Source organism: Mastomys coucha, unplaced genomic scaffold, assembly GCF_008632895.1.
Source record: "Mastomys coucha isolate ucsf_1 unplaced genomic scaffold, UCSF_Mcou_1 pScaffold14, whole genome shotgun sequence".
Classification (NCBI taxonomy): Eukaryota; Metazoa; Chordata; class Mammalia; order Rodentia; family Muridae; genus Mastomys; species Mastomys coucha.
The window spans coordinates 50025958-50042831 of record NW_022196896.1 but is presented as its reverse complement, the minus strand read 5'-3'; the positions used below and the strand labels follow the sequence as shown (position 1 = coordinate 50042831).

At 41.2% G+C, this 16874-nt stretch overlaps 1 pseudogene; it reads left to right on the top strand.

Annotated features, from left to right (window-relative positions):
* The first annotated feature begins 6581 nt into the window (after nucleotides 1-6581).
* On the top strand, nucleotides 6582-6989 carry LOC116089091 (annotated as a pseudogene).
* Nucleotides 6990-16874: the final 9885 nt, after the last annotated feature.

Genomic DNA, 16874 nt, shown 5'->3' with positions numbered 1-16874 from the left:
GTGGAGGTGGTGGTGGTGGTGGTGGTGGTGGTAGTCTGTGTTTCCCTTCTTTCTATTTGTTTATTTCCTGTGTTTTCATGGGTGTAGTTAACCCCCTTGGGTTGGAGTTTTACTTCTAGTATCTTCTATAGGGCTGGATTTGTGGACAGATACTTAATGTTCACATTTTATTTTGCTATGGAATATCTTGTTTTCTCAATCTATGGTGATTGAAATTTTTGTGGGGTATGCTAGTCTGGGCTGGCATCTGTGATCTCTTAGAGTCTGCAAGACATCTGTCCAGGCCTTTTTAAAGAGTCTCCATTGAAAAGTTGGGTGTAATTCTAATAGGTCTACCTTGGACTTTTTTTTTTCTTGCAGCTTTTTATTTAAAAGCTTTCTTTCTGTCTTTTTTTCTTTAATTCTGTATGTTTAGTATTTTGATTATATAGAGGGGGTTATTCTTTTCCAGTCAAATCTATTTGGTGTTTTCTAATCTTCACACGTCCTTCTTAAGGTTAGGAAATTTTTCTTTTACGATTTTGTTAAAATTATTTTCTGAGCCTTCAAGCTGGGATTCTTCTCCTTCTTTTCTTATTATTCTTAGGTTTGGACTTTTTCAGATTTCCTGGATGTTTTTTATCAGAAATTTTTTTATATTTAAAATTTTTTGCCTGATATATCAACTTCTTCTATTGTAGTGCCAGGGAAGTATAGTGATCCCCCCCCCCCTCCCAAAATAGGCAGGAGCCAATCTGATGCATCTCACAGAAGGTCTTTACTCTATTTGAGCTATGTTGCCCCCAACCCATTGCACTACTATCATGCAGGATGGTTTTGGTGGTGGGGGAATCCCCAAATATCTATTGGGGCAAGGCTTTATAGTAAGCAATAAGTCGGGGATAAGTGTGCAGGCATCTAATTGGGAGGCTACTGTGGCCTGTAACATAATTGACCGGTGCTAGGAGTCATATCATAAACTTAACTTCTGCTCTCCTCTGCATTGGTGGTCATTAGGCATGGGGAGGGCTTGTAACCTGGGAGTGCAGATCCATTGGGGTAATAACCTGGAGATGCTGGTCTTGTTGAAGGTGTAACCTAGAGATTCTGGTCTTGCTGGAAATTAGCCTAGAGACTGGAGCTAGGCGTGGGTTTTGTTGGGGGGGGCGGCAACTTGGAAACCAATGTTAGGTAACATCCTGTCAATTTTCCTGAGTACAAACCTAGGTCAGATTCTCTAGAATGAAGTCTGAACTTAAAAGATCTGGCTTCTCACTGTCACATCTTCTGTGCCTGAGATTCTCTCTTCTGTGTCTTATATTCTGTTGGTGATGCTTCCGTCTGTAGTTCCTGTTCACTTACCTAGATTTTTATCTCCAGGATTCCCTCAGTTTGTGTTATCTTGATTGCTTCCGTGTCCATTCACTTTCTTCACCTGTCTGTTTTTCCTGGCTTTTAAAAAAGGGATTTATCCATTGCCTCTCATTGCTTACAATTTCCTAGGTTTCTTTAAGGGATTTATTCATTTCTGCTTTAAAGAACTCTATCATCAGAGACCTAGGAACCAAACAGGACTGGGGAAAAAACTCAATGAAATTATTCCGAAAGATACTCAGCTTCGCTCGTAGACATAATCATCATCAGAGAGGCGTTATCAAGCAACTGATGGGAGCAGATGCAAAAACCCACAGACAGACATCAGACAGAGCTCAGGGATCCTGAGGAAGAGAGGGAGGAAGGATTGGAGGAGTCTGAGGGCTCAAGGACACCTCAAGAAAACCCACAGAATCAACTAACCAGGGCTCATAGGGGTTCACAGAGAGTGAATTGAAAATCAAAATTCATATTTGAGTCCAATCTAGGTCTCCTGCATATATGTTATGGATATGTAGCTTGGTGTTTTTGTGGGACTCCTAACAGTGGGATTGAGGGCTGTCTCTGACTCTTTTGCCTGCTTTTGGGACTCTTTTCCTCCTACTGGGTTGCTCCATCCACCCTTAGTAAAAGGGGATGTACCTAATCTTGTTGCAGCTTGATAAGCCACGTTTGGTTGATATCCCTGGAAGAGCTCCCTTTTCTGAAGGAAAATCAAAGAGGAGCGGATCTAGGGGGAGGGTTGGGGTAGAAGGAAGGGTCTGAGGAGAGAGGAAATTGTGGTCAGGATGTGATATATGAGAGAAGAATTAAAAAAGAAAGAAAGAAAACAAATATTGGTAAGGATGTGGAAGAAGAGGAACCCTATTCACTGCTGACGGGAATGTGAGGCTGTTCAGTCATAGAAATCATGTATATTCTAAAAATAGATATACACTGTACCCAGACGCATCACTCCTGGATATTTATGCATGGGAATTGAAGTCAACACACCACAGAGATACTAGTACATCAGTTTGTTGCTTCACTACCCCCAGCTGGGAGTGAAATGAAATCCATCCTAGATATCCATCAATACATGAATACATAAGGGAGCTGTGCATACAAGCACACATGTTCCTCTCTCTCTCTCTCTCTCTCACACACACACACACACAGAGAAAGAGAGAGAGAGAGAGAGAGAGAGAGAGAGAGAGAGAGAGAGACTTGGAAAGACAAATATCATAGTATCCCTCATATGTGAAACCTAGATTTCAAATTGTGTGTGTGTGTGTGTGTGTGTGTGTGTGTGTGTGTGTATGCACGGAGGGGTGAGAAAATCGTATGAGGTTGAAAAAAGATCGAGACCTTAAGGGAGGGAAGAAATAGAGAGGGTAGTGAGGTACAGTGATAAGAAGTCCGAGTCAGACTATTGCTTCACTAATAGATGTTTTGCTGACTGGGCATGGTGTGAAGCTGTCTTCTAAGTAGTTATGTTTATAACCATAAATCAGTGCTGCCCTCAGCTTTCTTCAGCAAAGCTTCTGTTTGATGTAGGCACCAGTTAGTGCTCAGACCCTTGGCTTGTCAGGGTGCTCAGAATAAGTGACCACTGAGGGTTTGTCCTAAACAGTGTATTTGTATCACAGCCCCCCCCTCCAGGACTCAGGGAACACACCAGAAGAGAGCTAGACAATTGGAAGGAATGTTGTCAAGTGATGTCATTTCGACGTGACATGGAATTTGCTCCCTTGAACATACTGCAGATGTGCATAAAACGGGGCCTGTGATCATTAAATCCTGTACAGGGAAGGCCTCATCAGGCTCCACCACTCCTGAAGAGCTGCTGGCCATTTTTAATGGTTGCTGGGGGAGAAAGAATCATTCTCTTCAGTGGTATAGCCCGTACTCCAGCCATAGTCACACATGCAGGCAAAACAACCATAAATATATTTTTTAATGAATAAAATAAAGATTTGTTTCTGCTGGGTATGGTGCTGCATGTTTTTAATTCCAACGTTTAGGAAGCAGAGGCAGGTAAATCTTTGTGAATTTGAAGCCAGCCTGGTCTATACAGAGAGCTCCAGGCCGGACAGAGGTACATAGTGAGTTGATGTCTCAAGTTGGTTGTTATGTGATACTCAAGAGTTTGTGCCAAGTAAGTTTTAGGGTGGGCAATAGAGAATACAGTCTGAGGTGACTTCATCTTTTTTTGTTTTTAGTAATCTATTGGCTTTTTGTAATAAAAACCCTAAAGATAGTTTTGAAACAGCTGTTCAGAAGAAAGTCCAGTTGTCCACTGAGTTATCCCCTGTCCTCTGAGCCACCCTCATTGCCATTTCTGCATGGATACCAGATACAGCTCCTGTCTAGCCAAACACATCTCTATGCTTTAAGTGGGCATGGGAGGAGAAACTCTGAAGCCCCGGCAATGCCCCACATGTGAGACTGATGGGCGCACAATTCCTTTCCTCCATTAATGTATCTATCCCTGAAGCAATGACCACCTCCAGGAGAAATTAGTCATGGGAGGTGAGGCAAGGTCTCATCAACTCCATAGAAACCACAGGGTGGAGAGTAGGGGAAGGGTGGTTGTGGCCAGACAGGCAAGGCTGTCACTGGGAAAGAGGTGAAAGGATAGGGATGGCCAAGAAGTCCCACACATTCACCCCAATAACCTCAGCTCCAGTTCCTTGCAACTCTGTGAGGTCCCCATAGCCTGAGTGCCGGAGAGAAGCCAAGTTCCTGAGACTCCCTCCAGACAGAGCAGGCACTGGGATGAGTAGAAGGCATCCTGTTTCTACTTAGGAAGACTATGCCCACACTCTCCAGCAGCCCTTGGAAAGGTTGACCTTGTAGACAAACCACATCAGGGTTTGTGTTCTCTGTGAGCTTTTCATAGTCCAACCTGGCAATACACCACCCTGTTCCTTCCACCTGAAGCTGCCCTCTGTGTTCAGCATGACTGTCTCTCACTGTCTCCAAACTTTCTCTGATTCTCTCTAGGCATCTCCATCCCCCTCTCTCTTTTGTCTTTCCCTCTCTCCCTCCTCATTCCCTCTCACACCCCACCATCTGCATATTCTTCTCTAAGTATGCTCAGATCATTTGTCTGCTAGTTTTAGTCTTCAAGTCTCCCTTTCTCCATCTGCTTTTGTCTCCATTTTCTTTCCTCATAAGATACCAAAGGGGACTCTAAAACATTCACAGGTTTTGCTCACTCAAAATGTTTATCAGCAGAGCAGCCATTTATAAGGATGGAAAAAACTTTAGAGGAAAAAACTGTGGGCAGAACATGGGAGTCATTAAACCCAAAACTTACCCGGTATAAACAACACACACACACACACACACACACACACACACACACACACACCACCACCACCACCACCACCACCACTACCACAATCCACCTGGCCTGTGGCACTGGACGTCTCCATCACAATGAATGTTGGATTCTGTTGAAGATTTATTTTCCTAGCTAAACTTTATTAACCATGTTGTTGCTCCCTGGATTGCTCAGTGGTTTGCATATATGTCATCCTGTAACTGACACTCTTTCAATACCTCAGTCTGACAGTCTACAACAGTGGTACCGGACTACATGGCCTCTTGTGCCTCCATGAGTCTCATGCAGTGGTGAGCACCACCACTATTTTCTTTGTGGTAGTCATTTGCTGCTCCTGTTCACTTACAGCTGGTTTCTGCTCTAATGCTCAGGGAGCATGGATGCTGAATTCTTGTGAATACCTCTCTGTAATTTCTGAGTCAATAGAAGACCTTGCTGAGATGCCATTGTCTTCATGATCCAATGTGGATATGTGGTCTTCTTGCAGTCGTGAGCATGCCTTTCAATCGTTGAATATAAAGTAGTATAAGGTTTAACAGGTACTAAGGCTTCACTGACTGTTAATCATGATGAGATAATTAATTCCTACAAGTATTAGTCTTCATGCTGGTCCAGCATGGGTCCCAATGCTTTCTATGTGCTGAATAAATACATCCATTTATTTTAAGGCATTAAGCACCAGCTTCCACTATCCATTCAAACTTGCTGAGATGCTTAGAAAACTCAGAAGTCCAGTGTCCAAGTTCCGAAAGAAAACTGTGTTCTTTTAAAATTCTACTGTGCATCCACCTTGTACTGAAAAAGCAAGTCTGAGGACCTAACCTCAGGTTTGGAGCAATCTATTAGCTATGTGATTATTTTAAATTTAATAGTCAACAGCTCTTGAACTAGCAGTGTGTTCAAGGATTCAGAATTTAAACTTGGACCATAGTTCACAAAAAATAAATTCTACAATTTCCAAATATTCCCTATTCTTGTAGTTTCATTTAAAATGAAGCAAAGGGCCACATAAAAATGTCCCTTATTTGAAAATAAGCATGTGTTGCATTCAGTGCTATCCACTGAAAATTTTTGCTCACAGAATGTGTGTGCCTTATCCAAAATTCGTGGTAGTGGAAGTGCAACCAACACAGTTGGCCAGAAGATAATTTGATACAATGTTATTAATGTGTTTTTCTGTGACAAGACAACAGGTGTAGAATATTCTACGTGATATATCATGTTGTTGCTCAAAAAGATTGTGAGTTTTGGAGCCTTTTACATTTGTTTTGTTTTTGTTTTTGTCTTTGTTTTTTTAATTCTGGTCTCCAGTTTTTTTGTTTTTTTGTTTTTTAAGCAATCCCAACCTTCAGTAGGCATGCCACAGAAAAAAAACACTATAGAGAAGGGAGAAAATATGAAATATGAAGGCTTCCTTCCCTTAGAATCTGCTCTCTAAAAACATACACCCTGCCAAGTTAATTTTCTGCTGCTTGTCAGCTCTCCTGTTGTCTGTAATGACATGCCTGAGAAGAGGAAAGACAGTTCAGAACAGGAAGTTTGAAATGCTGTGAGAAGCCTATAGAAAATGTCTCTGCTCAGGAAAGCATTTGATGGTCAACACTGAACACACACGCACACACACACACACACACACACAAACAGAGAGACAGAGAGAGAGACAGGGAGAGAGAGACAGAGACAGAGAGAGACAGAGAGACAGAAAGAGAGAGACAGAGACAGAGACAGAGACAGAGACAGAGACAGAAAGAGTGAGGGCATTTATTGGGACATAAGTGCTGTGTTTTCCTGACTTTGAATCCTTTAATTTCAAAAGCACTGGGGTACTCTGAGCAGTAAAATCTTAATATATCTAGGAGTTTTGCTGAATTAATATTAGACATTGTGCTTTTCTTCTGGCATCTTAGTGAGGCTGCGGTGGTCCACCCGACTCTCTGAGCTTCGCCATGCCACCCAAAGATGACAAGAAGAAGAAAGATGCCGGAAAGTCGACCAAAAAAGACAAAGACCCAGTAAATAAATCTGGTGGCAAGGCCAAAAAGAAGAAGTGGTCCAAAGGCAAAGTTCGGGACAAGTTGAACAATCTTGTCCTGTTTGACAAGCTCTGTGAGGAAGTTCCCAACTCTAAGCTTATCACCCAGCTGTTGTCTCGGAGAGACTGAAGATTCGAGGTTCCTTGGCCAGGACAGCCCTCCAGGAGCTACTTAGTAAAGGACTTATCAAGCTGGTTTCAAAGCACAGAGCCCAAGTAATTTACACCAGAAACACAAAAGGTGGAGACACCCCAGCTGCTGGTGAAGATGCATGAACAGGTTCAAGCAGCTGTACATTTGGGAGAATAAAACTTTATTGAATTATAAAAAAAAAATTAGACATTGCTATAATGTCTCAAGTTAGTGCAGAGATCGAATATCTTTCCCCAGATTTATTGAGATATAACCGACAAAAAATGGTATAGTCTTAAGGTATAAAATGTTTGGTTATATTTACAGTGTGAAATAATTGGTCCTGTTAAGCTAATTAACATATCCATCACTTCATAGAGTCACTACGCTTTTCTTTTGTAGTGACCACATTTAAAATCTGCTCTCAGACACTTTTGAATGCATGTACCATGCCATTGAGTACAACCATCATGCTGTATACCAGATGAATCATAAGAGTTTGTTCATCCTGTGCCACTGAAACTTTGTAGTCTTTGGCAATCACCCTACTTCTAACCACCACCACCCCAGCCACTGGCAGCCACCATTTTACTCTGTTTCTGGAATTCTGGTTTTTAATCTAAAGACAGAGGTGAACAGAGATGTTTGATGTGAACATTTATGAAATTCTTCTTTGATTGGTGGCATTCTTGATATGCTCTCGAAATGGAATGCCTGCTTTTATTTACTTTCTGCTCTTCACTGGTTTTTCTTAGTTTAGAGATGAGATGCAAGTATGGAAGGGGAGATGTAGAAGAAGATTCAACTCAAGGAGACCTCCTGCCCACCCCCAAGTGTTGTGTTGAACTTTGTCCTGAAAGGTATTCTGGGATTTTTGCGTGTGGCATATCAGGATTGGTTCTTGCATCTTCCACTTCCCTTCTCTGAGGCAAGAGTACCCAGGCTTCTTTTTTCTGGACCACTTCATTGAAATGCTCTAAAAATAATTGACGGTCCATCCAAAGACAATGGCCAGTCTATTGAGAAAGATGCAAAGTCAGGAGGCCAGGGTTCAAGGCTTGGGTTGGTCCTTTCTCTCTATACAAGATCAAGCAAGAACATAAATTTATTAAGCCTCAGTTCCATATGTCCTATATTCATCTATTTTTGTTGTCATAACTAAGGCTGAGTGTGTTATAAAGAAAAAAACATGTATCTCCTAATTTGAAAGCGGAAAGCTCAAGACTGAGCAGTCCCACCTGTTTGAACAAGGCCACACCCACTCCAACAAGGCCACACCTCCTAATAGTGCCACTCCTCATGCTCCAAGCATTCAAACACATAAGTCTATGGGGGCCAAACCTATTCAAAACACCACAGGAATAATTTTCGCATCTAGGGTTTTCTCTTCCCAAATGAGTCTAGCCGTGTCAAGTTAATATAAAGCTAGCTAGCCATCACAGTGGTTTTCCTCCCTGCTTTCTAATGAAGAGTTAAGGAAGGGAAGGTAACATTGACTGAGCACCCAACACACAGCAAGGTTCTCTCAGGTGGAAGTTCTTATGCTTGCTACTGTGGAAATGGACAATCAGAAGTAAGAAATACATTGGGGAGTGCAGAGTAAATACTTAGATGCCATAGATTTCTCCATGATCTGCCTCATTCTTTCCATCAATTTCTCATCCAAACTAGGAATGGAGGGCAGCCTAGCAGTACCCCTCATTGTAGCCTTTCCCTTGGTGGGATAGCAAAACTATCAAGTTGGCTTTAAAATAAAGACATCAACACAAAGTATTCCCTTCTAAATGACAGTATTGACTGAAAGTACTCTACAAGACAAAGCCTTGCAGATATTGGAAAATGACCAGGATTTCTCAGTAGATCTTCATGGTCCAGACTGTGACATCCCTGGGAAGACAAAGTAGCACCTTTTCTCACACCATGACGACTACTGAGAGGGACTGCTAAACATTTCATTATAAAGTAAATACACAACTATGCTTGGCTCAAGGCACTGTGGAAACAAGTTGTGACATGCCTCTCGTGTATTTTATAGCCAATAACTGTTTCTATTCCTACACAAAACTCCATGACCAAGAAGCAAGTTGGGGAGGGACAAGTTTTTTTCAGCATACACTTCTTTTTTATTATTATTCTTTTTTATTAGATATTTTCTTTATTTACATGTCATACGATATCTCCGTTCCCAGTTTCCCCTCTGAAAAAAACAAAACAAAACAAAACCAAAAACAAACCCCTGTTCCCTTCCCCCTCCCCCTGCTCACCACCCCACCCTCTCCTGCTTACTGGCATTCCCCTACACTGGGGCATAGAATGTTCACAGGGCCAAGGGCCTCTCCTCTTATTGATGACCGACTTGGCCATCCTCTGCTATACATATGTGGCTGGAGCCATTAGTCCCACCATGTGTACTCTTTGGTTGGTTTAGTTAGTCCCTGGGAGCGCTGAGGGTACTAGTTAGTTCATATTGTTGTTCATCCTAAGGGGCTGCAAACCCTTCAGCTCCTTGGGTCCTTTCTCTAGCTCCTTCACTGGGGACCCTGTACTCATTCCAATGGATGGCTGTGAGCCTCTACATCTGTATTAGTCAGGTACTGTCAGAGCCTCTCAGGAGACAGCTATATCAGGCTCCTGTCAGCCAGCACTTGCTGGCATCCAGCATACACTTCTATATTGCTGTTCATCACTAAAGGAAGTCAGGACAGGAACTCATACAGAGCAAGAACCTGGAGGCAGGAGCTGATGCAGAGGCCATGGAGGGTGCTACTTATTGGATTACTTCCCCTGGCTTGCTCAGCTTGCTTTCTTATAGAACCCATGACTACCAGCCCAGGGATGGTGCTACCCACAATGGACTGGACCCTCCCACCTTGACAAAATGCCTTACAGCTGGATCTCATGGAGGCATTTCCTCAACTGAGGCTTCTTTCACTGTGATAACTCTAGCTTGTGTCAAGTTGACACACAAAACCAGGCAGTATGGAGTGCCCGTCCTATGTGTTTCACACTTTGTACGATACAAAGAATTCTGTTTCAGTTCTTTTTCATTTTCCTCATTACTATTTAAAATCACTTACACTCAGTGAAATAACAAGCTGAATAAGTTTCAACACTTGCGTACATCTGTGTATCACACGTGTCATTAACATATTCACAGTGAGGGGCTGGAGGGGTGGCTCAGTGGTTAAAGAGTTATTGCTGCTCTCACAGAGGAGCCAAGTCTGGTTCACAGCACCCATATGGTGGCTCACAACCACTTGCAAGTCCAGTTCCAAGGAATCAATGCCCTCTCCTGGCCTCCTGGTGCTCAAGTATACATTCAGGGCCACATCTCACATTATTATTATTATGATGATGATGATGATGATGATGATGATGATGATGATTATCACTATAATAATAATAATAATTGTTATTATTATGATGCTGATGATTATTCTTATTGTAAGGTAGGTATACAAACTGGTGCAATATCAAGAGCCCTATCCTTTAACTCCTAAACTATCCTTTGTGTTATCGACTATTTCTCCAACAGGTATCTCCCATTCCTGATACCTTTTCCATGATATGTTTTTGCTTGGCCCAGAACCTCATAAATATGAAATCACACAGCATATACTCCTCTGTGCCTGACTTCCCTCACTCATAATAGCACTGAGGTCTGTCCATATGCATGTGTCATATGCATTAAGATTCTTGGCTCTGTTATTTTTGGGTGGAATCCTTTTAAGCAGACATAATCATGTGCTGATTAATTCTCTTCTAATGAACATTCAATTTATTTCAATTTATTGAGGCCAAGAATGGTAAAGGGGAAAACCTGTGTGTGTGTGTAATTGGATTCTGGGCCTCATACTTGCTAAACATGTCAGTTGCCAGTGAGCTAGTCACCCAGTTGGATAAAGTTTTTGAAGTGTTCTTTTTCTCCTGGAGTATTCAGCATGAATAACATTGCTATGAACACGTATGTTCAAGTCTAAAATGTGTTTAGATTTCATTTCGTGTGTTGCTAAGGATTAGAATCAGGTACCTGAACACGCTACCCTACCACTATTCTGGAACTCTAGCACTACATTTCCAGCCCCAAATATTTTCATTTCTCTTGTGCAAATCTCTAGAAGTATGTTTGTTGGGTCACAGTGTAGTTGCACGTTTATGAAAACCAGCCTGAGCAGGTCCCAAAGTCATTGCACAATTTTCTGTCCACACCAGAATAGTATGTCTTATTGCTTTGCCTGTGTCCTCGTTCTTGGTGCTATCCATGGGGGCAGATCACTCAGTTTGCATCTCCTTGATGACTAATGATATTAAACACCTCTTCATTATGCTCCTCTGCATAGCTTCCTTTGTGTGATGCTTGATCAATTGTATGTGTGTGTGTGTGTGACATACATGTGCATGTGCATGTAAGAGTGCACTCATCCATGCATACACACATGAAGGTGAGACAGTAACATGAATGTCATCCAAACACTCTCCATTTCACTTTTGGGGACAGGGTCCCCCAATGAACCTGCAGGCCAATGATTGACTAGATTGGCTGGCCATGGATCCATCTGTCTCTGTCTCAGCATTGGTATCATAGGCATGAACCACCACATTCAGCTTTTTGCTTGGATTCTGGGGATCTGAACTCAGTAAGCTGAGGTGGGAGGATGTTGAGTTCAAGTTCTGCCTGGGCTACAAAACAAAACCCCATCTCAATAAAATAAAATAAAATAAAATAAAGAAAAGAAAAAGTTCATACAGCATTTTATAATTTATTATCATTTACCAACTCTTCAAAACCACTTTTCCCTATTAAGTTTCCTTACATACTTTCATGTTATAACATAAACATTTTTTGTATTTCTGTTCACAATAGCTTGAACTAGAAACAAACCAAATTATCTTTATCTAGTGAGTATACAAGCAAAATATAATGTCTATCTGTATAACAAGATACTATTCAATGATAGAAGGACAGGAAATAAAGATAACATCCACACAAAACTTCACACAAAATCCTATTGACTGACAGAGCCTTGACACTTCTGAGGGCAGGTCTAAGCCTCTGCTATAAATGTTGGGAGGGACATACCTGCCTTGATCCTGATCTTATGGGCAATGTCCTGACATTGCAGCATTAATACATTTGCTACAGACATTCTGCAGAGGTCCCATGACAAATGGACAAACTTTCCTTTAGTTTCATATTGAGAGAGAGAGAGTGTGTGTGAGAGAAAGAGAGAGAGAGAGAGAGAGAGAGAGAGAGAGAGAGAGAGAGAGAGAGAAGGAGGAAGAGGAGGAGAAGGAAAAAGAGGACAAGAAGGTTGTAGGATTAGATTTTTCAAAACCTACTTTAATAAGGATTCTTAAATGCTTTAATCTCACTTCTATCTCACAACCCACCAGAGGTAGTGGAAAGGTTAATAGGGCAAAAGGGAGATGTGGGCCTGTATAGAAATAGTTATTTTGGGCAATTCCAATCTTCATTGTCAGGATACCAGCAGTTCAGTTCATATGAATCAGCAGCAGTAGCTCGATCAACTCACAAACACCATTCATGAATCAGCAATGGCTGTTCAATCCAGAAGAAACCACAGGCTCTGACAATTTGCCTGAGTCCATGAAATGGAAGCAGCAAGAAACTGCCAGAATATCATGAGAAGTTCTTTGGTGTGTTTCTCTCTACAAAATCATGACAAATGATGATCAGCGAAGAAGGCAAGGCAAGTCAATGCCACAGTGTCATCAGCAAAGACCAGGTCAACAAAACCCAATGAAGAGTGGCAAAGAGTGGCAAGGTGAACCAATGCCACAGTGTTGTCCACTGTCTGCTGGGTTATACTTACACACTTTCCAAACATCATGTGTCATCTCAAGTGTCTGCTTCAGCAAAACACCACATGTCCTTTTCCCAGGCAGGTTCCAGAAAAACACCACGTGTCTGCTCTAAACAAAACATTCTCCCACACGTCTGCTTCAGCCAAACATCCTCTCATAAGAGTCTCAAGAAAATATCACATGACACAACTGAGTCTGCAAAGAAGCCAGGAATTTCCACTTCAGAAGAATAACAAGGAAGAGGAGGAAAAGGAGGGGGAGAAGAGGGGAAGGACGAGGTGTTTTCTTTCTGTTTGTGTAAGCTGTTTGAATTTTGACAGATGTTTCTCTTACATCTATTGAGACAACCATATGGATCATGTTTCTCTCCTTAATTCACCTCAGTTCATATTTAAAGTACTGCTAATGTAGCCTTCATGTAATAAACCCATCTAATTATGATAGGTTGGTTTTTTTCTGTAGTGTTGAATACAGCTTAGTAAGAAATCCCAGCTTTTGCATCTAAGTTACTTTTGACAGTGTAAGGCAGTAATATTCATTTTATAATGTACTTACGCAGTTTTGATATGACTGGAAATCTGATCTCATAAAATGAGCTCTTAAATATTATCTCATGGCTTTTTCCTATAAAAAGTTTGTGTAAGGTTGACATTATTTCCCCCTTAATGTTTAAATTCACTGGTAAAGTCATGGTTTTGTTGTTGTTGTTGTTGAGCTGTCTGGTCTGTTTCCCTTCTGGGAATAACAGTCTCCCTATTGTCTAGTGTCTTCAAGCCACCATTGAATATGGACAATGCATGGTATTGATGCTGTTTATAAAGCAGGTTACCTTGTGTTGATACCCTATAGAGGGTAAACAAGATGTCTCCAGTGAAAAGTATACTTATGTTAGTGCTACTTATTATTGGAGTAGTTTAGATTAAACAGATTTGATATTACCCCAGTATTCAATCATAATAAATCGTGCTTATTGCTTATTAATCTGTTATGTCCAATATCTCAAATTAAATAGTAATATAATTAACATAATACATTAGTCACAAATGCTAATTAGTACAAAGAATAAGAGCCTTAAATCAGATGTGCTAGCACATTTCTTCTAACTCTAGCACTGAGGAGGCTCTGGTAAGAGAAGGGCCACAGGTTTAAGACCAGCCTGGACACAGAGTGAGACTCTGTCTCAAAAGTCAAAACAAAATGAATTAAAAGCAAGAAGCTTATACCTATCACTTAGACTGGGTCACTAATAATGTTTGGTATTCTTCAATTCTGATATGCTTTCTTGTATGAATGAAAAGCTACACAGTTAAGGGTACTGTTATGCTGCATAATTTCAATCCCTTTCAGGAACATTTCACATTAAATATAATTTTGAAAGCCATTACTTGTCTGACCTATAAAGACTATCATTTCAATACATAAAACTTTCCTGCTCCCATCCACACAGATATGTATGTAACTCTAGCACCAATGTAAAAACAAGGTATTTCCCAGTAACCTGCACAAGAGATTTTTACAAAATCATTTTATAAAATGATTCTTCTTTTTTTTCTTCGAGACAGGGTTTCTCTGGGTAGCCCTGGCTGTCCTGGAACTCACTCTGTAGACCATGCTAGCCTCCAACTCAGAAATCCACCTGCCTCTGCCTCCCAAGTGCTGGGATTAAAGGCATACACCACCACTGCCCTGCTATAAAATGATTCTTAATAGTCAATATAAGTGGGAGAATGATTAGCCCTAGGGCTACCCACATAGGAACTCTGACAAAAACCTAGCAATTTATTTATCATGCCTCCTCTAAGTATGGCTCTAGTTTCTTTGGCAAACAATGAACTATTTGCTTCAACTTCCTCTTTGGAAATTAAGTTCCAATTTAAACAAATGATGACATGAGATGAAAAGACACTAAGAAGTTGTGGTTCCTGCCTTTTCACTTAGAGTGAAGGGAATGGCCTTTGCTCACTCAAAGTGCCTGTCACCCCACCTTTGGACCTTCTGAGTGCCATGTGTGAAGTAACCAGAGTGCAAGGTTACCATGGCATAGTGCCATGAACTTTGACATTGGAGTAAATAGAAGAGAAAGGCTTTGCCCACTGTTCTGTTGACACTGTAGTTAAGGAGACCATTACATCCTTTGAAAATATTGGAAATGATGTCACCATGTAGAAAACATGGGCTAACATGTTTCCCAAACAGTTAATGCTGGAGAAAGCAGTATTTTGAAGCCCACATGGATGGCACTAGCAAATTCTATGACTGCTCTGGGTGTTCTGAGTCTTCCAATGTTATTTTCCCCAGTCAGAGTTAATCACTGCAAAAATTTGCCTCAACACACTTATTAATCTCTTTTGACAATTTTGGGGGTCAAAAATTACAGTTCCTTAAACATCATCAAATACCACAAAAAGCTAAAATGCCAATACTAGGTCCCTAGATGTTTGAGTTTTTATTGGGAATTGATTTATGTTATCCCAGTAGTGTGAGATTTTTGTTTTGTTTCAAAGTGAACTAAGACGAAATATTCTTTAGATAACCTCTCCCTGTAATCTCTCCCATGTTAAGTGGCTCTCTTCTGATAGATGCCTTTCTCCACCCACCACTTTGTTCCTGTTCGTTAATGAGATTTTTTTTCTTTAACTCCTTGGGCTCTCTTTCAAGCTCATACATACCCATATATAGCCTGCCCAGATCCCGAGGGCTGCAACTCCAGGCCATTTCTCATGAAAGTGTCCATGGTTTCTTTTTTGTTGTTTTGGTTGGATTTACTTGGGGTTCTGTCCTTTAGCCTTTTGATATTTGACTCTCTGACTAGACCCTCTTCTGGAGTTGACAATACCACTGTTGAAAATCTTTAAAAACCTTTAAAAGTTATAATCAAGGCTTGGATCAATGATAGAGCACTTAGTAGAATATATAAGAAAATTCAGCCAGTCCCCCAATGGGCAGGTATTCTTTGTCCAAAATTTTTGCCGCAATCTGGGCCTCTGCCTTTCAGATACTGGATGGGGGTGGGGGTGGCACATAAGGCTTTCTGTTATCCCGGTAGGCACCAACTCCCAGGTTCATCTTCTTGCTGTTGGTATCTCTCTTGAGGGTTTCAGTAACTCCCAGGATGGGACCTGGAGGTCCCATTTTGACATGGATCCACCAGGAGCTGGGTCTGTCAGAGACTATAGCAACTAGGCCTGGGCGAAAGGCAGCAGCCATCCCGGAGAGGATGCGGTTGGATTGCAGGAGGGCCATGGTGTGTCATAAGATCGCAGTGGATGGTGGTAGAACCAAGATCAGGAGAAGTGTCTGCTGGAACCGAGCTGCAGGCTCCCAAAAGGGGAGGACAGTCTCAGACTCTTTTTTGAGGTTGCAGGCATGTGTCATTATCCCTGCGGAATTTTTAAAAATAGCAATGGAAGTATAATTTCTTCATTCACTATTGGAATGTGATATTTCTCATTCACTAGTAGATAAAAAGACTGACATCCAAACTTATTTGCAGGTCATATTCTATTTTGTCATACCAATCCCTTTGACTCTCCTGTTCAAAGTAAAAAATGTGAAACTAGAAGCTCTGTGCTGTATTTTAAAATAAAGTGAGTCAAGAAGTGTCTTGATTTTCCTCATCAACCCGTTCTTTGAACTCAGAATCATGTCTTCCAGTTGAATAAACAATATTAATAAGATGAAATTCCCTTGGGATATCCCAACATTATAATTAACACAAAAAGGTTTGTTCATCATTTCCTCACCAAGGAACACAGTCTATGTTGTCTTGATGATTTCAGTTTTCTTATGCATTTCTTAATTAAATTTTGATAACATAGGTATTCTATACCGACAGACGTTCATTCTCATTACCACTTTTTTTTTGTATTGCTCTGCATGTTCTTTTTTTTATTAGATATTTTCTTTATTTACATGTATATTTCTCCTTTCCCAGTTTCCCCTCCAAAAAACAAAGAAACAAATAAAAACAACAAAAATGGACTCCTGTTGCCTCCCCCCTCCCCATGCCTGCCACCCCACCCTCTCCCACTTATTGGCCCTGGCATTCCCTTACACTGGGGCACAGAACCTTCACAGGGCCGAGGTCCTCTCCTCCTATTGATGATCGAATTTGCAATACTCTAGTATACACACGCTGCCAGAACAATCAGAACCCTCCATGTGCAGTCCTTGGTTGGTGGTTGAGACCCTGGGAGCTCTGA